General features: G+C 39.7%; 1 protein-coding gene across 6 annotated transcripts in view; it reads right to left on the reverse strand.

Moving 5' to 3' along the window:
- Window positions 1-13,847, reverse strand: part of elavl2 (ELAV like neuron-specific RNA binding protein 2) — a 72,459-nt gene extending 58,612 nt beyond the window's left edge. Inside the window, exon 1 of one of the 6 annotated variants that reach the window (XM_054800127.1) lies at window positions 13,391-13,847. The gene's annotated coding sequence lies outside the window, so the exon portion shown is untranslated. Of the gene's footprint in view, window positions 1-12,724; window positions 13,358-13,390 lie in introns of those variants that run through there. The other 5 variants (XM_054800125.1, XM_054800123.1, XM_054800126.1 and 2 more) reach the window with 5 other exon arrangements.
- Between the last annotated feature and the right edge of the window lie 10,935 nt (window positions 13,848-24,782).

Genomic DNA, 24,782 nt, shown 5'->3' on the forward strand with positions numbered 1-24,782 from the left:
GGATGGCAAGGGACATTTACAAAAATGGACATTAGTTCCAGACAGTGGATGCCCTCTGTGAAGCAGTCTTCACCACCTGGAGTAATATTCCCACTTGCCTCCTGGAAACACTGGCATCAAGCATGACCAAACCAATTTTGAGTGAATGGCGCAGCTACTCATGACAGTCGTTTTTTGAAAATTTTGCAATTTTAGTAGGGTTTCGTGGTTTTTTTTTTAAGCTATGGCCTTAAATTTTTGACCAGCTGATAAAGAGTCTAGTTCAGTTTAATGGTTGTTAGCAATAAATTGTTTACTCAGAATTTGTCTCCCTCACATTTTTTCCTTTTTGCATTTTGAAGCTCTACTTAGAACCTCCTTTAGATTCAACAGTGCAAAATGAAAATTATTGCAATTTTTCAACTGGTCTTAAAATTTTGATCAGGATTGTATTTAATTACAAAAACACTTAAAACAAATTAAAAGCATAATAAAAATAATATTGTTAAATTATGACTGATTTCAACTTTATTCTCATAAAATGACTGTTAAATTATGACACTGCTGTGATTAACTTTGTCAACTTCTCATAGACTTTTCTTCCTATTAAAAAGGTCAGGTTTATTCTCATAGCATTGTATTTGTCTAATTTTTATTTCTACAATTTCAACTTTGTTATAGAATTTTTTTCATGAAATTATGACTTTTCCTATTAAAATGTCAATTTTATTCTAAGAAATACAGCAAAATATACAATATATTTGGAGGATGACAAGGAGGCGGTCGATCAATGTCATTTTTGCAAAAACAAAAAGAGGTTACTGTCGTCAAAGTCATCTGTCCTTTCTGCACGCAGACACACATACACACACACGTTCACAAATGTTTGAAAATCACAAAACGTACACTTCAAATAATTGCCAGGCCATAATTGCTGAACGTGACAGTAATAAGGGATATTGGCAAAAAATGAGATCTGTTCATAATCGGTAACTGCTTTTCTGCCGATATCAATGTGCTCCACACAACAAGCGTACTAGCTGAGTAAAAATGCCTGCGGTCCGGAATTATTTCCAAGTCTTGCTGTTGGATTGTAAATGTGTCAGTGAGAGTCTTAAAGGAAAACTGCACTTTTTTTTTGCCCATCATCCACAATCCTTATGCGAAATATGAACACAATTTTTTTCTCTTTTCTGTGCGTTCTAAAAAGAACGTTCTAACAATGAACGTCATGGGACCACCTCTCTCGACAATAAAGCCCTCTTAAAAAAAAAAAAAAGAAACGTTTTATAAACATTAGGTGATCATGCATGTAACAGGTACAGTCATGCTAACATGTAATACTTGCAGTATTTTGCCTTACTCTGATCATTTTAAACATTACCGGAACCTCGCGCACCGATTTCACATAGCCGATAGGAGCTAACGCTACTTCCATCAACAAAGGCAGCATGTCAAGCGCGTGTCTGTTTTCCACTACTAATCATGGCAGACTTCATGAGCGTCGCTGAGGACCAAAACTTTTGGACAAATCGGGAACCAGAACCTTATATTTTTAGCCTGAATATGTGGAGGATGAACTACAGGTTTATCAGTGGACAACGGATGAGGTGGGAAGGCGTGGAGAAGAGAAATCTCACCTGGACGCAGCTCAGGGAAAATTAAAGCGAGAAACATCAGTTTCATCATAAGCGCTACATATGATGTGCACCCATCCACAAAAAAACTTCCGTGGTATGGCGAGGACACAATCGGGTCCTCAAGAGTTTGGCAGCAGCCCTTGTTAGCAAGAGGAACACCATCAACTCCTTGCCCTTGAGAGCTGCCAATTTCATCTCTTTGCCAACATTTGTTCGAGAGGGACAGAAACAGCCTAACCACCCAGCTACCAAACCAGAAACTGGACAGTTAGCCATGGCCCAGGATTGGAAGATGCTAGCTGATATTGGCAAACAACTAATCTTTCCCCCAGAGATTGCAACCACCACCCTCAGGCAAGACTTGGTGCTATGGTCCCCTTGGCCTACGAACGAAAGAAACTGACTACACAGATCGGGCAGATCTGGCAGCAGATGCACAACAGCAAGGATGGAAGGCCAAGGGTTGGGGCGTGGGGGGGAAGGGGTGAAGCTAAGCGACAACCCGGTGGGCGGGGCAGTTTTTTGGTCCCAGGGCGGGACCTTACTGCCTAGCTCATCTCCCTCCACTTTCCAGGCACTACTTTACTCATGATTGGGCATGGGACACAGGCTCAGGCTTAATCACCCTGTAGTTGGCTGCCTTTGATGAGGGTGTCTAGTGTTGAAAGGCTGAAACACCCACCGATTCAGAAAGGTACACTACTGATGTTGTGCCCCAAAATTTACATCCTTCCCATGGCTGAGATAAAGTTCCCACGCCACTCTCCACACCTCATGCGATTACCATCTATTGGCACAAAAGGACATTTTCCATCATGTCCTGTGTATTTATGAACCTAGGTAAGACACCCCCTTATGCCGCTTAGCTCTAGTGCTAAATATTTCACGGATAACAGTATAATGAAAACAGTCACTTACAATGTCTGCTCTCATTGGGATGGCTGTGTGTTTCAGCACAAGACTTGTACTCCCCTTGAGCTGGTAAATTCCACATAGTCCACAGGTAAAAAATAAACATCTTGTTGAGTCTTTGTAGCGAAGATGAGAGCAAGTAGTATTCAGTCTTCAGTCTGTCCGGTTGTTTAGTAGGTAGCGTGTGGAATGTAAAAGTTGACCAAATTTTTGGCTTATTGCCACCACCTTCTTCAATACGCGTACACAGCCTGATTTCTAACCTAGCGTTAACTTTTCAAAACTCAAATCACACAGCAGCAGCTGCAACAGGCAGTGTACCGCTCAGCAGTGGCTTGAGGCGCTGTGTTGTGTTGCGGCGTTATTACGCCGCCAGAAGAATCTAGTTCTTTGTGTTAGCTGCAACAATAACAATATCGCTGTAGCTTGGTTAATATACAGGTCATTTATGTAAATGGAACATTGATGGCGTGAGTTTTTTTTTTCTCTCTCTTGAGAACGCACAAAAAAAAGAAATATGTTCATGCTGGGCCACATGGTGGTCTAGTGGTTAGCATGTTGGCCAACACAGTAACAGTCTGGAGATTGGGAAGACCTGGGTTCGATTCTCCCTTGGGCATTTCTGTGTGGAATTTGCATGTTCTCCCTGTGCGTGCGTGCGTGGGGGTACTCCGGTTTCCTCCCACACCCAAAAACATGCATGTTAGGTTAATTGGCGACTCTAAAAAAAAAAATTGTCCATAGGTATGAATGTGAGTGTGAATGGTTGTTTGTCTATATGTGCCCTGCGATTGGCTGGCGACCAGTCCAGGGTGTACCCCGCCTGTCGCCCAAAGTCAGCTGAGATAGGCTCCAGCATGCCCCTGCGACACTAAAGAGGAGAAGCGGTATAGAAAATGGATGGATGGATGTTCATGTTTCACATAAGGATTGTGGTTGATGGGCAGCTGACGTCGTGCAAGTGTAACATGACAAAAGAACGGTTGACATGTTTTATTAGTCAAGAGTCCAAACAGAAAACAGCACACTTCTGGCCAATAAAATCCTGCGCGTTTGTCAGACGGCATCTGACAAAATAAGGGTCTCAAAAAAATAGCTTCAATATGCAATGAAAGTGCTGGTTATGTGAGGGACAAGTAATGTATGTTCCTTTCACTGGTCATGATTTTTCAGATTGTTGAGACAAAATGTTTAAAATGAATATGGCACTTTTTCTATAGGTTGTATTGCATGTTGTGGTATGTCTTATTTTGTAAAAATTATTTGTGAAATGCATCCAGTGGCGCAGCGCAGCAGTAAAATAAAAGCTGCCACACCTTGAAAATGTGTTGTTATTTACGTGAAAACAAAGTTAAGCAGTATGCGTTGTATGACTGAACGCATGCTATACTGTATTACGGTGATTGCGAAGGAGTGTGGGTCGCATGTCACACACATCATAGTGTCTTTGTAGACGTCATATGACATTAAGCCTCTCCGCAATTTTCTAAACTTTTCTTTTATATTTGACAGAACGACCTAATGTGCAATTTGTTAAGCTTGTACTGTTTCACAGGTAAAGTTTTTCAACAAAATAAGACTGGAACATTGAAGGTGTATGCTGTCAGTTATTTAAAAAAAAAAACAAATCAGTAACCAGCCAAAAATGATAACCAGTGCACCCCTAGTAAGAAGCAAACTGCTTAGTCAGTGTTAAGACTGATGAGCTCATTGTAAACAGTACAGAAATGTAACATTTTTAAGCACATGCAGAGGTAAATAAAGCTGTTGGACTCTGACCACTCACGATACTTCAAATTAGGGATGTCCCAATCCACATTTTTTGGCTTCCGATCTGAGACGATTTATTTATTCATTTATTTTAAGTCTGGCTGATGAAAGTCGATCTGATAACTCTCTTTTTTCTTTTTAAATTGCTTTTGTGACAAACATGAGTTTGTGGAATTGAATATGCTGATGAAAATAGTTCTTCAAAGCCCATCCATCCATCCATCTTCTATCTCTCATCCTCACTAGGGTCGTGTGTCTGCTGGAGCCTATCCCAACCATCTTCAGGTGAGGGGGTACACCCTGGACTGGTCACCAGCCAATTGCAGTTCTTCAAAGTTTAAAAATAATTCAACCCAAGTATTGCTGAACTTACTTTATTACACAGCATGAACAATATCGTTTGGCTTTTGTAACAAAACTGTGAGTCAGGTCCTTAATGCAATAAAAGATCCAATAAAAGTCTATCCAATAAAAGATAAAATGGGTGTGCAAAATACTATTCAGGTAAGACCAATCATTTGACATGGTTATCGATCAACTTGTGGTGTGATTTTAAAATCACTTTTTTAAAACATTTTTTTAACAACCTCTCAACGCAGGAGTAAATTATTGACGGCCCCTAGTATAAACAACCAGCGGTTAGAGCAGCACTTCCCGTGAAAGCTCCCCACACCATGACACGGCAGTCGGGGCACAGTGAGCGGGAACCACCGCTGTAGCTACGGAGCAGAATATCCAACGTGAAAGTAACTTCACCACGGTACACCGCGGACATGTCTGTATGGTGGTGCTACGTTTTTTTCTTCTTGCGGGTGGCGGGAGTCAAATGGCAACCAGTTTCGGGGCGTATTACCGCACCTAACATGTTGGAGTGTGACCTACAGTTACGAACGTTATACGGCAACCGGGTCGGCCCGATCTCGTGGCAGAAGCTGATTTTATCCGATCTTCAAAATACAGCGGATTAGCAATCCCGATCCTGAAGATCGGATCAGGACATCCTACTTCAATTGCAGCAAACGTCATCTTGTGGAATTCATGAAACACTAAATCAGGAGATTTCTTCTTGCCACAGCTGTTATTGCCAATGTTTTTTGACCTAATTAGAGACCCCAGCAGTTCTTTGCTTTTGCAGACTACAGGACTAGTAACTATAAGAGACTTAATTGAATAGTGGACCTAATTGGAGCTTTTACAATAGTCACTTTGTAATAAAGGTTGTATTGTTTGTGACAAAACAAGGGCTAGCACACAAGGGTGTCCAAAGTGCAGCACGGGGGCCATTTCTGACCAACATCAACATCATTTGATTGGCCTGAGGCATATTTTATAAAAGGGAAAAAAGGTTACAAAATATTAGTATCTCATAGCATTAAGGGTGTCACGAGACATTCAGTTCATGAGACAGGATGATACACATTATTGGGTTTACGGGAAGGATACAAGACAAATTTTAGCTTTACTTTTAAGAAGGACAATGAAAAAAATGTATTGCAAACTAGTAATTTCATTTCTACCATGTTACACTCCTCTGCACTCTGTGACAGGATGTGCACAGCTCTTAATTTGGGGTTGAAAGTGTATTTTGACTGTTGCTAAGTGAGATAGCTAGCAGGGTGCTCCTTGCAGCCATAACTGTCGTCCTTATTTCACACAGGAAGTCAGCGGGCATCCTAAAACGCTCCGTTACATTACCTGAAACACAACTCATACAGCCTGAGTGGACATCACACACACAGCCTCACTAGCGTGCTCCGCTAAACTACGCTAACCCAGCCAGCTTACGCTGGCCATTGCTGTACGTGAGCTCACGCTCGGTGACAAGTATGAGTGTTTTCACCGACTTGGCCAGTGTTTCAGTTGTTTAGTTCAGGAGGGGCAATGGTTAGTGTTTGTGAGGACGAATGAGCAATTTGTTGGAGAAATACTTCCCCACACAAACGTTCGTTCCTCTCATGATTACAGCATTTCATTCACAAAATGTCAATTTCCTCGAGATTCCACATTTAATAGTAGATTCCGTTTTTATTGGCCAATTCAGCGGTTCCGAGATTCTGAAATTATAGGGCCTTATATTTGTATTTTCATTCATTTAGCCATTTTTATGCCTGAAAATATTTGAGGGCATGAATACGTACAATTTGTTTAAATATGCATTTGTTTTACTAATAATCTTAGCTTAAATGATCACAAAACAGTGATCATTTATTAATTAATTTTTGAAAAACCTCAACAGATGGAGGGCGCAATGTTCGAACCACGATGTAACGAGGGATGACTGTACGTGGATTGGACACCTCCGGACTAGCATGAATACGGCTTTGTATTCGATTTTTAAACTGTAACATAACGTGTCCAAACATGCTCAGCGCCACCACATCACATAGTCCAATCCAAAAAAAATAGTTTGTTTAGCCTTCAACGTGAGCAACCCAATGGTCCTTCTGCTCTATCCATCTGTTAGAGTAACAACCAGCTTCTAAAAATACAGAATGTGGCCATTTCAGCTTTGTTAACATACCAAGATATCACAACACAAAGACAGCATAAAATGACTTGCTTCAACCTCCATCTTTTTTTTTTTTTTTTTTTTTTTATTAAATCACAGTACAAAAAAAGAAAAGCACAAAACACTGGCGAGCATCCCACTTTGAGAGAACGCCACGAGGGCGGCAGAAATATTTCATTAGATAAAAACACTTGGATGAGAAAATCTTGGCTCAACGCCTCTTCCAAAGCTAGCCAGCCAGCAAGCCAAGCAAACACCTTGTAAGCACAGACATTGAAGCATCTTGTTCCCCGTAAGAGGCCTCACATTTAGATTGTTTTAGCAGAAAAAACTACAAGTACCGCAAATACTATGAATGACATTTAATAGCTCCGCATTCATTACCGTATTGACCCGAATACAAGACACTCTGTATTGTAGTGTTACTTACAGTATTTCTCTAGTGAAAAGTCCAAAAAGACAGATTGTCTTATATTGGAGGGGTTTAGAGCTATTTACACATGCAGACCACGTCTAATTACAATTTTAAGACTAGGTGCCTGAGGCCAGAGGATACTCAATGAAAGTTGAGAAACAGTCGATGTACTGTATTAGTTTTACTGACGTTGTGATGCTGATTGAATTCTCCAACCGAGTCAGAGCTTTTCATTCAGATGCTCACTTTCTCTTGCATGCTTGCATGCATGCACATATGTTGGTGGTATGGGAGATTCTGCCACAACACAGAGACCCACCCCGCAAAGTTAGTGAACAGAAGCAGTTATGATGCTAACTTTCGTTAAATCAACAAAAGCAGAGTCAAACAACTGTTGAGTACCTAAAAAATATCTTTTTTTAAAAGGTAATCTATTACTGTGAATACTGTCTATGTACCAACTGTGCAAAAGGATGGCGCATTAACTGAAGCAGGCAATTGGAGAGGCACTGAAATTTCCGAAATGTTCAACACCAAAGTACCATAAAATAACATCTTACCTAGATACAGCACAAGACATGCTTTGAATGCCGACACAGCTTGGCATGCTGTTTTTGTATGTGACATATTGTATTTCAAATACAGCTGCTGCCATCTTGTGGAGTTAATCGTTTTAAAAATCAAGAGATTGTCTACAGCTACAGCGGTTAAGGCTGCTTTTTTTTTTTTTTTTTTTTTTTTTTTTTTTTTTTTTACTTGGTGGGTAAGAGAGACGCCCTGTGCTATTTTTGCATTTGTAGACAATGGAAGACTGCGTTTAATTGAACATATGCATAAACTAGAGCATTAACGGTTGCTTCGCTGATGATTTTGTCTGAGTTATCAAAATATTTATCCAAAAAAAGTGTCCGAAAACAGGGATCATTTTATGTGTGTGTCATACGATAGTGCTTATGTATTTGTGGCTTCAGTGCACTGGGGATTTTGACAGCAATTCCTCTGAGATTTTGTTTTTAGAATTGCATGGTAGGTAGGGCGAGGTGCCGCAAGTTGATTCAATACGGCGTTTCTACACGTGATTATGGTGGTTTTGATGTACTAATAGACCTGCATTAAGGCATCTAAAATAAAAAGTCTCAACAGAAGGCAATGCCGTACCTTTAAAGCAGATTAAATCAGATGCGCCATGTTTGTAAACATACGAGCGCCACACTACACTGGAGCGTCAAACTGTTTGGTGACTAACTCGCTCAGCTCGCACCTCAAGGCAACGGCGAGATCAGCGTGCAATGATGTGACTGAGCACTTTAAAGCGAGGAGGCATGAATCTTCACTATGCTGACTTCTCCGAGGATTCAATCGACCGAGCGAGAGTGCGTGACAAGCTGCCAAGCAAAGGAAGCGCCGTGGTGTGTCCTTGAAAAACTAAAAGCCCACGAGTTCAAAATATCCAGACACGAGCGTGGATGGCAGATGTGACACCCAGGGCCAAGCCAGACACAAGAGCATGCCAACTACGCGAAAGATGCTCTCATACCACTGTCACACACGCAACAAAAACAGCTGGAAAGTCAAAGATCCTGTATATGACAGGAGCGCTTGCTGTTTTTTGTTTAAAAAAATAATAAATAAAAAGGACCTACTGTAAGAACGCTAGTCAATACTAACACTAAAAGATGGTCTGACAACTCCAAACTCCCAAAAGATGAAAAAAACAAAGTCATTGGCTATAACAAAAGAGCCAGGCCCTGTTGGTGGTGAGTAATGTCAGGTTTAAGGTCTTTATTGAGCACCTCGAGCCTCGCTATATTATGCCAAGCCTCCACGACACTGTCGATAAAGCTATACCTCACACGCATAAAGAAACAGGTTGTTTTTTTCAAACCTGCTGTTGCTGAGTGATATCACTTGATCACGCCTTTTCTAACAATCCACGATACTAAAACAAGTAATAAAAGTATGTATGATTCCTGCTGATCAAATGCCTGAGCCACCTCATCTGGCTCCTCTCAATGTGGAGGAGCCATGAAACTGATATTTTTGTCTAAAGTTATTCCGTCAGAATCTCATACTGACCCCACATGGGTCACGGCCATTTACCACAGCACGTGTGACAGGCTTGAATTTTACACATTTTTACCGAATAAGACAGCCAGAATGTACATGACTAAAAGATATGGGATATATAACATGAACTATGAACTAAAACATTAAGAGTATAATATTAAAAGTATATGAAAGTCCCTCATTTACTCTGACCACCTCAACATGTTTTGCAATCAAGCAAAACAGCAAAAATGCGACAAACACGGCGAAACATGAAAGCAAAGGGTAAAACACCCAAATGTGTGTTAAAATATCACTTTTTGGCAGAACTTTGTCATAAATAGCTTAATTGATTCTGTGTCTCTGCCTGCCTGCTCTGTAAATTAACAGTCCCCCACCTACTCTGCGTCACCAAAGCTGCTGTGAGGCAGTCTCTGTGAAGAACTGTAATGACCAGTAGATCTCGCAAGATTAAAACGTGACAGTATTTGTTTAAGAGAATATCTGTCTCGTAGGAACAGGGCAACCAAAAGTCTATCAGACTGAACTATGGCATCGCTACTGTGAATGAAAATGCACGTAATATAGAAGTGGCAGTGCAAGAGGCAGGATTGGAGCTGCACATCAAGTGCTTTGCGCACGCTATTAAGGTCCAGGTATAGGCTGTAGTATCCCAATTCTTGCTTAAGATTTGTCAGCTCAAAACACAATCGACACATAAGACTTGTATCAAACATGATAGTAGCATCTTCTACTTTCTGGTTCTGCACGCTAAGCATCATGGGAACTGTAGTTCTTTTAGCATAAACAAAACTACACTACTGCAATCTACGGGTGTCTTGGTCACTACGCATTAACATAAAATCAGTAGTAGCAGCTACAACTGCCGCCATTATTTTTACTTTTGTAATTTTTGCTTCAGTTTGTAGAACAAGTTCAGTTAAAAGCATCATGCTTATGTCATGCTTGGGAAGTTAAACATTTCATAATTTACCTGCATTGTTTTGTGACCCAATTAAAGTCTGTTTGTCCAGTCCTATATTTTGTCATTGTAGTTTTCTTGAAAGTAATGTTGAAATATCTTCTCGTTTTCGTGAACCCAATATCGTGTATTGTCTCGTCTCGTGAGCGGAGTGCATCATGACACCACTAGAAAATTGCATTGCAAATGCTATTGCTGGCTACAGCGTCGATGTTAAAGGTTTAAAACTATAATTTGGGAAAGTCCGGCTGGCCGGTTTGAAAGGCTTAAAGTCGCAGATGTGCCCCGTGGTATTTTGTCCAGGTCTGCCCTAGGCCCCACTCGGTACAGTACAACTAATAAACTAATAAACATGGGAAAACAAACTCGTGCATAAATATTAAGAACTCAAGGATCACATTACCGCAGTTGAGAACATAAGACATTTAAGCCACTATGAGTAAATAGGCCCAGTCAGTCAATTGTAAAGCTATGGCTGCTCCCAAGACAAAAAGTCATACTTATAGTGTAGTACTCTACTGCTGACACACTAATGCTACATAACACAAGAGAAGGAGAAGACAGGCCAAGAGTTCAAGGACAGCTGCACTGTCACTTTCTGGTAATGACCCACACATGACCAAACTCCTCCACCTCGCAGATAATTGAAGGACAGCAATGATCCCATGACCACATTAGGGCAAAGAGGACAAAAAAAAAAAAAAAAAATCTGAAGCTACTCAGTGACACATTGCTGCACAAAGCAGCCTTGCCGCATTTAGTTGTTGTCCTGCATCCATCAGCAGCCTCTATATAGAAGAGTGCAGGCTCAATAATACATAAAAGAAAACCACTCCTCGCTATAAAGAGCAAAAATGGCTGACAAAACAACTCTGGTGCATCAGCAGTAAATAAATTAACTCACAAAAATTATATTCAAAGACTTTGCCCAAAATAACTTCTTAGATCATTATATTCCTACACATCCAAGCCAACCACACCATAAATCTCACTAAATTGTGCACAAAAACAAACTAATGCACATTGGGTCAATTTACAACAAACTGGCCAACACGATCATGTTGGAAAATTACCAAATTATACACAATAGCCATTCAATACTAATATCTATTGTGTGTTCACAAACACTAATGCAGACAAATTAAAAAAATGGGGGAACACTAGTTAGGTTAATCAGCTAATTAGCAACAGCCACCTGAGAGTAAACAACCAAGCAGTTACAATGAAACATGAGCAAAACCATTTTATACACTGCAGAGCTTTTATTTGCAAACACCAGTACGATTTACTGGAATTATACTTCATTAAAGCTTGGACAATCAACACTGGCACATCATGAGTGATTTATTTCAACCCAGAATGTATTTATATATATATATATATATATATATAAATAAATAATTATTTTTTTTTTAACTTGAGGTTGTTTCATTTGCTAAAAATCCAACCCACAGAGTGCGCCCCCCCCCCCACACACAACCTAAAGATCACTAAATTGTGCACAAAACAAAGACTAAACTTGGGTGCTGTCTGTCATGATTAGGTACTGCAAAGGGGGCGCTAGTGTTCAAATGTCCTGTCCCATGTCCTGCCTACTTTCTGCTCAGCCATGACTGGTAATTGTCAGACTGTATGTGCATGCTCTACAGACATGCGCCTGCACAAGAGCCATGAGTGACAACCAACTATCAACGCCACATCTTTTAGGTATGATTCAGTTGAACTTGTAATTGTGATGTGTGTTGTGTGTGGCTTCAATTTGAATAATTACACAAAATTTATATACACACACACTTTTTGTACAGTCTGTTCCCTGAAACCACTATTGTTACATATGATGGCCAGTGGTGATGTGCTTATATTTTCTTTGAAAAGTGTAATTTGGAAGGATAGCACCTTTACCTCCCATTACATTTATGCATAGAAAAAATGCTGACGCTATAATATAGAAAAATACCGCTAAAATGACCAGATTATACACATTCTACATTTAATACTAATGGTAATAATGACTTAAAGCCAATTTAAGTCGGGCTCTAGTTAATTAGAAATGTCTGTGTTCGTGTGCAGGAGCAGTGACTATGCAAAAAAGATTAACACACGCCAAAGCATTTGCCAACACGACCGAAATTGTGTGTAATTATTCAAATTGAAGCCACATGGTTGGAACCTTGGCGCATGCGCCTAACGGACGACAGGCAAAATGCGGATTTAGCGCTTGTGATTCATTTTGCTCGAAACTTCCATAAATAAGAGCAGATTTACAATAAAAGCACGCACGTGTAGGTTTGATACAAAATATTTAGTGCATTAAAACGAAGTTTGTTTGTTTTTTTTTAAATGGCAGCCCACATGCCCCAGCTAGCTAGCTGCATGTGAGAAGTAAGATAACACTTGTAAGTAGCATCACGCCACATTTTTTTTTTCAAATGTTCCACGATAAATTAGACTAACATTAAATGGCGACTTACCTTCTGAGGTGATTAAGCAGGCAGTTTAAAGTCTGTTCACGTCAAACTTCTTCGTAAATTACGGGGGAGCGACTTTGGAGGGGGGCGGTGACGTGGCGCAGGCTGGCTAAAGTAAACTAATCAGACCTCTGAGCCAATCAAAGAGCCCGCTGCGGCTCTTCCAGGAAGTGAATTAATGAGCTGATTGGCTGCAGGTGTCCTCAATGCAGGCAATAGACACAACTCTGGCGACGTAAAGCAAGTATTTCTAATATTTTGAGCATTAATTTAATATATATGAATGTATTATAAGGCAAGTTAGACATGTTAATGTAAAGTATCAAACAATGTAAATTAAGTGAAAGTGGAAGGCTTAAAATTAAGAGCCACGTATGAAAACCAACACTTACAATAATACGAAACCAGATATTATACTGAAATACATTACACACAGCAAATATATCCTGACCATGCTAATAAAATGTAATACAATGACTCAAAAACATTTGCAAAGCATATAAGTCCAAAAAACATGCACATATTTTGGTGAAGAATCCACTCATCCTGCTGCGATTCAACCGCGTCGGAGGGAACCTGAACGCGTCATGACATGCACTACAGTATATCATCATCCTCACGAGCGACAATGTGACAAATCTTTTTTTAAACAACAAAAACAAATCTTACCGTTATTAATGCAACTCCTTAGATCTCGCAGTCAAAATAAGTCAAATTATATATGTATCTTTGTTGGTTAACAACATAAAAGGCAAACGAGATATAAAATGAGAAGGAACTGAAATATTTATTAAACCAAATAACACACTTTCAGCATGGAACAAAAGGAGGAGGAGAAAGGGGTAGGGGAAAAGGGGACATAAGGGTACAAGGTGGGGACAACAGAAGAAATAATAATGAAAAAGGAATCAAATAATGTATAATTTAAAAAAAAAAAAGGAAGACGAAACCCTCGGCTGTTGTGCCTATCTCTCGCTTTACAGGCGGGTCACATAAATAGGCGACATCACTGAGTGCAAAGCGGCGCAGTGGAGAAGCCTTGGGTTTTTAAAAAGGAACATAGTCCCAGCTGGCGAATTTATACAGAGCCGAATCACAGCCTCTTTCTCGCTCCTCGCAGCCGTAACGTGGAAGTATACACACACAGGCGCTCCGCGGTCGTTCATGCGAGAGCTAAGCCTCGCCCATATATTTGCATACGCCTCTTTCTTACAAAGTGGGATTTTAAATTGTATTATTTATTTATTTTTTGGAAGAGCAGTGTGTTTTTGCGCTTATATGAGCGTAGGGAGGGGGCGGGGGGCATTTGAAGAGTATATTTATATTTAGCCATTTAAATATAGTATATACAGTTTTATACACACACACACACACACACACACACATATATATATATATATATATACATATACATATACATACAGTATACACACTATATATGCAAAATGATCTTACCCAAAGCCCCAAAAACGTTGTACAATTTGTCAGTTGTTGAAAAAGCACCTCTTAATCACAGACGTAATTGTGGTAGAGGACCACCAGCACAACACCGTTATACATGACGAATCGGTTTTTCTTTTAGTTAGATTTTTTTTTAGACATTTATTGCAAAAAGATCGACCTTTGTCATGAATGACGTCAACAAAATTGCGCGTTTTCTGTAAGATGCCTTTTTTTTTCTTGATGTGGCCTTCTTTTGTGACATTTGTACAAAAAAAGTTTGGCCGTTGCTACCAATGGCATCATCAATGTACGCCCAGTGACCTCAGTTTTTACGATTAACAATACAGGCGTCCCTCGCCACATCGCGCTTTGAGTATTGCAGCTTCACGCTATTACGGTTTTTCAAATATATATATATTATGGTTTTTCATAGTTGAATACGGCCTAAAAGTTTTTTTTTAAATGCATATTTAAGTAAATTATACATATTTTTTACCTAAATTAAGCATGTTCAGACATAAAACTGGCTAAATGAACTAAAATACAAATGCAATGCATACTATGCATTCTAATTGTGAATGTAGTATTCTACACTGGTCACTAGGTGTCAGTAATTGTTCAGTGAGACAAGCAGCAGATCAGTCAAGGCTGGTGATCGTGTGTTTCACTGAACATTTCAGTAGACACCTAGTGACCAGTGTAAAATACTACATAGCATTAAGTCTTTGAATGCATCTTCTGAATGCCTTATGTTTGTATTTTAGTTCATTTAGCCACTTTTATCCTAGAAAATGCATAATTTTGGCAAAAAAATTTCAATCTGCATATTTTTTTTATTAATAATAGGCTGTATTCAACCACAAAACAGCATGATTTATTAGTTAATATAGTTTTGAAAAACCATGAGAGTGAAGATGCAAAATTCGAACAGCGAGGGACGACTGTAATTACTTTTTTTTTTTTTTTAAAGTAAATCAGTAGTAAATCAGTTCTGGGTGTCAATTGGTGTTTTTCTTTTCCTTTCTTGGTGACACCTATTCCAAAAAATTGTTCATCACTACAGATCACGTCACGTGAGAAGTGAACACACGTCGCAAGACCTCAGCTCAGCGAGCAAATAATGAACTGCACGTTTAGCCAACAATTTCACCCTGGAATGGATTCATTCTAGTTTCATCAGCATAACATGGAATGGATTGGAATTAAATTAGTTACAAATGTGGTGCCATTCGAAGGAAACAAATAAAAACTGAATACTGGTTCTGCCTGCTGCAAGCACACATTAAGAACTGTTTGGAAAGTCTTCACCTGGCGCCAAATTTGGTTTTCTGTGATTTAAAAGAATCCTGACGAAAAAACAAATCATAAATGCATGTTTTTAACTGTACTTTTAATCTAAGCAACAACTAAAACATCTAGAGAACTAAAAACACTATTTTTGAATGATCGCAACTTTTCAGGTTGTCAATAAGCCGGATGAACGAGAATATTCACGGGCAAAATACTCCATGAATTTCAAGTTGTGTACATTGGCATTCTCCTCCTCTTGGCCGAAACGCTTGGATTCCACAGACTGCTACGTCTACTCTGTTGCGATTGGTCAGGAGTCAAAGGTAGGCTCCAGCCCCCACCCCACCACCGCTCAGAGCTGCACAGAGATACTCCCCCCTCAACCAGTTACGTGCTAATGGTTATCAGCAAACAACAAAGGAGAATTGGATATTGGCTAGAATTGGATGAATATTGGAGACTGTGCTTTGAGGTAGGTCTTTAGCTCCCTGTAAATAAAAACTCTTTTCATTGCTGACTTACTTATAGATGTTTAGACACATAATTCCTCCATCCAAGAAGGCGCCTTCTGGCTGCTATTTTCAAGAAAAAGCAACAAACAGTACTGAGCAGTAGTCACCGGTTGCCACTGGAGAAGTGACATGGAGTTCTTCAAGTTGTGACTTGAGAAATTCTAATAATCTTGTGGAAATCTCATACAGTTTCCGTAGCCGACCATTCACGAGATGCAGCAGTGGCAGAAAAATTAGACCAGGGATGACTTAAAAACACACCAACCTCATGGTATGACATGTAGATCAATACTGCAATAGCGCAGCATGTTAAATATATACAGTACAGAGGTTCTGAAAAGTTGGAAATGTGGAAATGGAAAGCTGGAAATGGGCCCCTTTAATGACAGCCCATGTTTTAAGTCCCTCTGCTGTGCTTTCCTGGCTTTAAGAGGCAAAGACTTATTCATGCTCAGAAATATCAATTAGCTCATTAGCATTTAGATAGCATAGAAAGTGAGTTTTTTTGAAGAATGTCAAGATCTTGCAGGTAGATTATATTTTAAAGATCACACATGAGGACAGATGATTTAAAAAGGAGAGAGATGCTGACAAATCCTGTTTGACTTTCTAGTTAGGCTATCTTCTTTTTTTTTTTTTTCGAAAATAGACAATAATATCATTTAGCAATGTTACAACAGTTAAATATGTAAAATCAAGTGTGTGATTAACTCTGTCTGATAAAACATACCTTGAACTTTAATTTGGTACCTCACTCACTTCTCTACTCCAAATATTAAAGAAGTTAAAGCAATTTTCATAGAGGAAAATGTTGCCTTTGGTCCCCATTGCTTTAGCATTGAGTCAAGACAAAAGCTGTGATCAACCCACAGACCTTGGCGAGTACAACGTTACTACAAAAAATATAATAACTTAGGCTGTGAAAATCTGTTTTAAAAGTCAACAGAGTAGCCATTTACTGTACATTTTTTGATGATCAAAAAGTCCAGGGAAGAAAATCAATTTTTCATGTGTATGCCTCACACTGCAGTACAGCAGCAAGCTGTGTATTTGTTTTCACCCCACACTAACCACAAAGAAATACCTAGCTATCATCCATGACAGGAATGTATCAAATCTACCATCCACTCCATATTTGAGCTACACATGATAACCCGCACAGAAAGCTTTCTTGATCTTCTAGACTCTGCACCTCTTACTGCAGTGTTTCCTCCCTCCCGCCCAAACGGTCTGTGTAATTTAGTCCACCCCCTGCCCTCCTCAAGGTATGCCATCCGCCGTGCCCACTCCCCTGTGATTGGTCACACTCCCAAGCGCTCCCGAGGACTTTTGGACAGCTGCCGAATCCCTTTTGTTACTTACAGCTTGCTCTTCTGACTCTTCAACACGACCAAGTAACGTTGGACATCAGCAACAGTGATGGATAGTCCAGCTTCGTATTGTCCCATGTTCACAAAACTGTCCCGTATGAGCTGCCGTTGACAGATGAGCATATTTTTGTTTTGCTGGCCGGGAATCAGCAACTCCAACCACACCCGGACAAACACTTCCTGGGAGCCATGCATGCTAACACGGTAAACAGAGCAGAGCGAAGCAAAGCAAAGCGTGGGGAGGGCAGGCCCACACAGTGTTGTCAACTTGGCGATTTTGGCGCTAGATCTGGCGACATTACAACCCCCTGGACAACATATTTTCTCAAAAGCGAGTAGCGACAAATCTAGCGACTTTTTCTGGCGTCGCTGGGGAGTTTTTTGGTATTTGGGGACTCAAAAGTGAAAGCAGGTATTCTGCATTTTGTGTTCTCCCTGAGCAACAGTGGGTGTTGTTGACAGGTCCGCCATGCCCAAAGACAGTCACGAGCCGGCAGTATACAGTCAGCTTCCGAGCCGCGATGCCGCGGGGGTGGAGTTCGCCCTGTTTTACACAGCGAGATCTAAAACGCAAATGTTTCTTAATCTTCAGTAAGTCTGGATAAAAGAGGAGGTGTGTTTATATTTTATTGTTAGTCTTTTGCTACTCTTTATTAGTAAAATGAAGTGGATTAGCTTACAATTCTTTGGGTAAATGTAAGTAATTGATAAACCAACTGTATTGCGATGTTCAGTTGCTTAGTTGCTATTACATATACTCACCACAAGAGTGTGCTACTCACAAACCACACTGAGTCATGTTAACAGAATAAACACAGCATAATCTGTTAGCCCTTCAATTGTGCTAATTTAAAAAAGTTTCAATTGCCAACATGTGATGGGAGAACTTTTCGGAGGCGCCAGCCGAGATAAAAATACACAAATTATTTTATTTTGATGACATGATGGCCAATTTTCAAATTAACAAACCAAAAATTAAGTTTATTTGTACTTCTCCAATGTAAGTCAGGTGTTTTTACTCACTTTTTGGTCTCTCCTACAGGGTTATGTTTTTTTCCGACAGTATTTTACAAAATTATACGCAAATTGGACAATGACCTCATCTAGTGACATCTAGTACAGCCAACAGCTACTTTTCTTATGAAGAGTTGGCAACAGCGGGCCTACGGCGTTTGCTGGGCATGCCCATATAAGGAAGTCCGGGTTGCATTGACGTCAGTGGAACTCGGCGTTAAACAGCGTGCAGAGCTGTCCAAAACTGCTTTCAGGTCCCACTTCCAAATGTGAAAACCTCATAATCTGACGCGTTGGCATCGTTTAACACGAGAATACAACATCGCAACAACATTTATAGGTCATAAAAGAGAAAATGCATGATAGGTGACCTTTAACATTTGAAGCATTTGTTTGAGTCAATGTGGTCCAACACTCAATATAAATCTGATACAAAATTGAAGAGGAAGAAGTCATCTACTTAACAAACATGTATACGAATGAAAGTACACCCGATATTACTTTGCGTTCAAATGCATCCATAAGTGAACAGAGGAGAGAACATCATGCTTGTGTTCACCTGCTTGGTATGATAAACACTTCCTGGTGTGGACTGGGCCTCCACTGGGTGGAGTCTTAAAGGTATCCATCCATTTTCTCTGCTGCTTATCCTCACTAGGGTTGCGAGGGTATGCTGGAGCCTATCCCAGCTGACTTTGGGCAAGAGGCGGGGCACACCCTGAACTAGTCGCCAGCCAATCGCAGGTCTTAAAGGCACTGCACTGAAAAATATTTGACATCCAATGTCACATAAAAATATCAGTAAATATAAATCAGAAAACTGAAGAAATGTGAGTTGATTGCCATTATTAACAATAATAATTACAGAGTTAAAAGGGTGGGGTCTTTAAGGGGTAGCTTTGTCTGACAAAAAAAATGAAAAAGAAATATAATAATAATAATAATATGACTAATATGAATAAATATCTTGCTAGCATTCACCAGTTTTGTGTGGCAAGCACTTTCTGGAGTGGGCGGGGCATGAAGTGTGGGATCCTGAAGGCACAGCTCAGGAAAAAAGGAACACTTATTTTGATTCCTATTTTACATGAAACGTTACAATTATTACGGATAGTGAAACTGAAAACTAAAAAAAATATGTAAAGTTATAATAAAAACCTTTCTAGCACTTTCTGGAGTGGGCGTGGCCTCACAGGTGGGACTCTTAAAGGCACAGCGCTAAAAAAAAAACAACTAAGATTTGACAGAAGTTAAAATTGTCACAGCAGAGCAGTTGTGAAACGTAATTGTCGGTTTTGAAATACAATGTCTGCGTTCTAAAACGCTTAAAACGGTTCAGTGTGGGAATGCGTGCTGATGAACATAACATAAGAAAACATAGCATATCATAGAATGGCATAGCATAAATAACATAGCATAAAATAAGATAAACATAACGTAACGTAATATAAGGTAACGTGATATAAGATGATGTAACAACACAACACAACAGGGGTGACAGGCACTTCTTGGTGTGGGTGTGTGATCTTACCAGTATAGCTCGAACAAAAACAACAAAAAAAAAAACACAATTATTTAGATTTATATATTACATTAAGCATAAGCACTTACACAAAAACATGGCTGATCCGACAGGTCCTGTCAGCTTTTGCTGTTCAATGTCAAGGTTGAGCGCCCTTCACCTCCTTATTGGCCACCTGACAGACCAGTATTTTAAATGACCTTTTGCGACAGAATTCCAAATGTCAATAGCAGTTCCTCTGAGACACTAACGTGTAGAAGCATTTTTTAAGAAAGCAAATACTATCGTAATGCCTGCTAACCTCGGGTAGGACAATTTTTGATCCTGTATGACGGACACAGCAGATTAAAAAATTTTTATTCGTCTTTTTAGCACTACTTTTTCGTAAAATTGTGACTGCTAATGTAAACGTGTTGGATATTTTGGACCCTTCATGATCGAAAAAAAAGGTTTAAGACGGACACTGTGCAAAACTGCAGCATGGCATATTTTGACAAAATAAAGGCATTGTAATACTGCTACCCCAACAAAAGAAAACAATTGCTAAAAAGTCATAGAGTACGGCACACTTTACTATGAAAACAGTAAAACAACAACATTGGTGATTAGGTCATCGGATATTTCGCAAAACTTTACAATAGAAAAAGAAAAAGTACGGGTCAGACATGTTGGGACCCTTTACAATGTCAACAGCAAAAAAAAAAAAAAGAAAAGCTGTTTAGCTAGCAAACCGTATTGTACTAGTGCAACCAATAACGTAAACATGCTCAATAGTGGCCGCACACAGGTCAGCTATTTTGCGACCAAGCACTATTACTAGCACACAAAATTTGAACGCCATCCAAATAAGAATGCAACATGTGGTCCATGCACAAAAAACACTGCATGCAACGACAGTATTGCCATTATCGCCACCGAATAATTAATCATTCCATTATTCGTTTGCCTTTTTGAATGTAGAAGTTTTAACCGTCACTGTTTGCTTTCTGAGCTGAATCCATTCGTTAATTCGAGCAAAAATATTAGCTTTGCGTGCTATTTGTCCGAGACTGAGTCTTGATTGTCCTCATGCATAGTTTATCACAATTACAAGGTGAGCAGAACCTTGAGATATGTCTGGAACACCACGTGCCATGTGCTTTGACGTCTGAACCAAAAGCTTTAGTGTGACAAACTTTATCACTACCGTACATGAATACATACAAAATAAAATAAATGAAGCTAAAAATGTTGTTTATGAAAAAATATCAAATATATATTTTTCTGCATATCTGCATAAAGTATTTTAGAGAAATGATAAAATATGATTGAGCTTATCTTATTGCTGTAAATTACCTGACATGTCCTGTTCATTCTCACTCCTCCTATTAACTCCCAAGGAAATAAATAAAATTGAAATATATATTTAAAAAAAAAAACTGAAAATAAAGAGAAATTCTAAAAATAAATCAAATTAGATGTTTAAAAAAAAAACTAAAACGAAACACCACTAAAATGTTCAAAACAATAATGCAGTAATGAGTAGCTGCGCCATTCTTGTTCACCTGGAAAATTGGTTTGAGAATGCTTGATTCCAGTGTTTCCAGGAGGCTCATGGGAATGTTGCTCCAGGCGGCGAAGATGGCGTCATGGAGGGCATCCACTGTCTGGAACTAATGTCCATTTTTGTAAACTTCCCTTGCCATCCATCTCCAAATCTCAAGAGGATTTAGATCAGGACACACAGGATGGTCTAAAAGAGTGATGTTATTCCTGTGGAAGAAGTCCTTTGTCAGGTGGGCATTGTGAACTGCAGCGTTGTCCTGTTGAAAAACAAAGTCATTACCACACAAACGGGGGCCCTGAGTCATGAGGGATGCCCCCCTGCAACATCTCTACATAGCCATCTGCCGTTTGACGTCCCTGCACAACCTGCAGCTCCATTGTTCCATTGAAGGAAAAAGCACCCCAGAACATGATGGCACCCCCTCCACTGTACCATATGGAAATAATCTCAGGTGGGATCTCCTTGTCATGCCAGTAATGTTGGAAGCCATCGGGACTGTCAAGATTACATTTTTTTTCTCATCAGACAAGAACAGCCAGTCGGTTCCTCCAGCTCAGGACCGGTGAAATTTTTCATTTTAATTATGCAGCTCAACAATCCGACCGCGCTCAGAGAGAGAAACCTTTTTTTGACTTTGCCATCAAGAGATCATGACAGTTTGAATAGAACACTGAAATGACATTGAATCCACATTTCTGCCAAAATGTTGGCTTTTAAAGGCTGTGGTCTTTTGATCAGCTGATGAACAGCCTATTTCACTTTGTTTGCAATAAATTGCTTACTCCAATTTTTTTTTGCCTCATTCCCATTTCTTCTTTTTGTATTTTGAAGCTGTACTTAGAACCTACTTAAGATCCATCAGTGCAAAATGGAAATTCTTGCAATTTATCAACTGGTCTGTGTGATCAGGAGTATACAGTATATACATATATATACAGTCAAACCTGTCTTAGTGGCCACCTTTATAGAACGGCCACCTGCCTATAGCGGCCACTGAAAAATCCCCCGCAGAAACTTTACATGTTATAGACCCTGTGTATAGCAGTCACCTGTCTAACGCGGCCACCCATTTTGTATCCCTTGGTCAATATCTGACTGCATATAGCGGCCAAATTACCAACTCAAGTAGAAGCTTCATGCACGAAAAAGTTTCGTTCTTCAATCAATGAAGCCGTCGTGTGTAGACTTTAATTGCTGAGTCCTAGCTCAGTCACAATCATTCACAAGATCCACACAAACTGTCAGTTGTTCCACTTAAAAAAGCTGTCTTCTTTTCCGTTCGCTACTAGTCTGTTAACTTGTCAGTGTTATTCAGCTCCAGCAAAGAAGGAAACTTCTCCTGTTGCTTCTGCCAACTTTATTTATTGAACGTGGCCACCAGAGAGCAGCTCAGAACACACACACATCTCTCAGCATCGTCTCTCCTTCCTGCTTGCCCACAAGGCAAAGGTTAAACAAGCCCCACTACATAGCTGTTCAGGCAATGCCTGTAACAAGTGACACCGTTTATTTCCTGGTGTGAGACAATGTGCACAATGTGTGTCAATACTGTAATGCTGCTTGTTGTGCGAAAGGAGAGACTCACGTCGCCGATGCACTTTAATGGCTTTATTAACAGCGGAGAACACTGCAGGATTTTACATCCACGCCAACATAAACACACTTCCCAACTCTCTCGAAACTCACAGCTAGCACTGAGCCTAGCTCTCCTGCTCGGGACACCCACCGTCACTTCCCGTCACTTCCTGATGAACTAAAGCTGTAATGACACCCTGCCGTATAAAAAGTAAAATATTAAAAGCAAGCGTAAGACATTACTAGCACACCTTTGTTCTGTGGGTCGTGGATAACAACAAGCCTAGTAGATTCAAGATTCAAGAGTTTTATTGTCATATGCATAGTAAAACGGACAGTTATACTAAGCAATGAAATTCTTATTCTGTTCATCCTCCCAAGAAAAGAAAGAAAACACAAAAAAAAGAATAAAAACATCAGTAGTGCTGTACAACTTTTATCCGCAGTCCCACAGTGGCCTCTACTGGTCAACATTATTATTATTTTTTTCTTTTTTTTCCTTCTACTGGTCAACATTCAAACTGGACGCCAACCTGTCTATAGAGGCCACCTGTCTATAGCGGCCACTTTTGCAGACTCCCTCTAGTGGCCGCTATAGACAAGTTTGACTGTATATACACACACACACATACACTACGTCCCAAACTTACGAACACCCGACTAGCGAACATTCGCGGATACGAACACAAGCCGACTGGTCTATATTTTATTTTATTTTGCCTTGTAGTTGCTCAATCAGTATTTATACTGCTACTGTACATGCTTGACCAGTAGAGGGCACTGTGACACTGCTAATGGGACCAACAGAGGAAGCATTAGACGCTGGGGAGATAAAGCTAAATAGAACGCAAAAAAAAGGGAAAATAAAGGGAACACAAAATAAAAGAACACATCCTAGATCTGAATGAATGACATATTCTTATTAAATACTTTTGTCTTTAGATAGTTGAATGTGCTGGCAACAAAATCACACAAAAATTATCAAAGGAAATCAAATGTATTCAACCCATGGAGGTCTGGGTTTGGAGTCACGCTCAAAATTGAAGTGGAAAAACACACCACCTGTTGTCTATTCCATTTGCTCAACAGATTGTGAAAATGATTGTCAATCTGTGTTGCTTCCTAAGTGGACAGTTTGAATAATGGGGCGGCATTTTTGACTGAGTGTGAATGGAGTGTTCCCCTTTTTTGTCTGATACTCTCTCCAGTTGAGTCATTTTAAAATTATTCATATATTTTTTAAAACATCTGTTAAACTTTCCATGAAAAGTGGATGGAAAATTCCATCAAGTTTACCAGCAATATTTCTCCAGTGCTTTTCCCCACATAGTGAACACGTTGGTTGGTTCCTCTATAGTCAAGAAACATCAGCTAATTTAGGTCACGCTAATTCATTAATGCATCCCGAAATATTCATTTTAATGATCCAGAGGAATTGACTCACGACTCACTGATATAATATGATGAGCGCACGCACACACACACAAACAAGCGAGCACGCATTCACACACTCGCGCACATGCACACACACAAGACCTCCTTGTTTTAACGAAGGAAAAGACCCTGAATAAACACAAACAACAACTTGGTTGTGCCAGCTAATGAAAGATCCAATTTCCCAAAAGGTAAAGAAAGTAGACGCTTCCAATCAAACGGGAGCGGAGACATTTTTCATTATTTTTGATTGACTTTTTCTGAATTGAACTCAATATCTGTTTAAAGGTATTCATCTCGCAGTGTCAGCAATCAGTGGCTTTAAAGAGGAGATATTTGGGGATGAATTCCCAAC

Source organism: Dunckerocampus dactyliophorus, chromosome 15, assembly GCF_027744805.1.
Source record: "Dunckerocampus dactyliophorus isolate RoL2022-P2 chromosome 15, RoL_Ddac_1.1, whole genome shotgun sequence".
Classification (NCBI taxonomy): Eukaryota; Metazoa; Chordata; class Actinopteri; order Syngnathiformes; family Syngnathidae; genus Dunckerocampus; species Dunckerocampus dactyliophorus.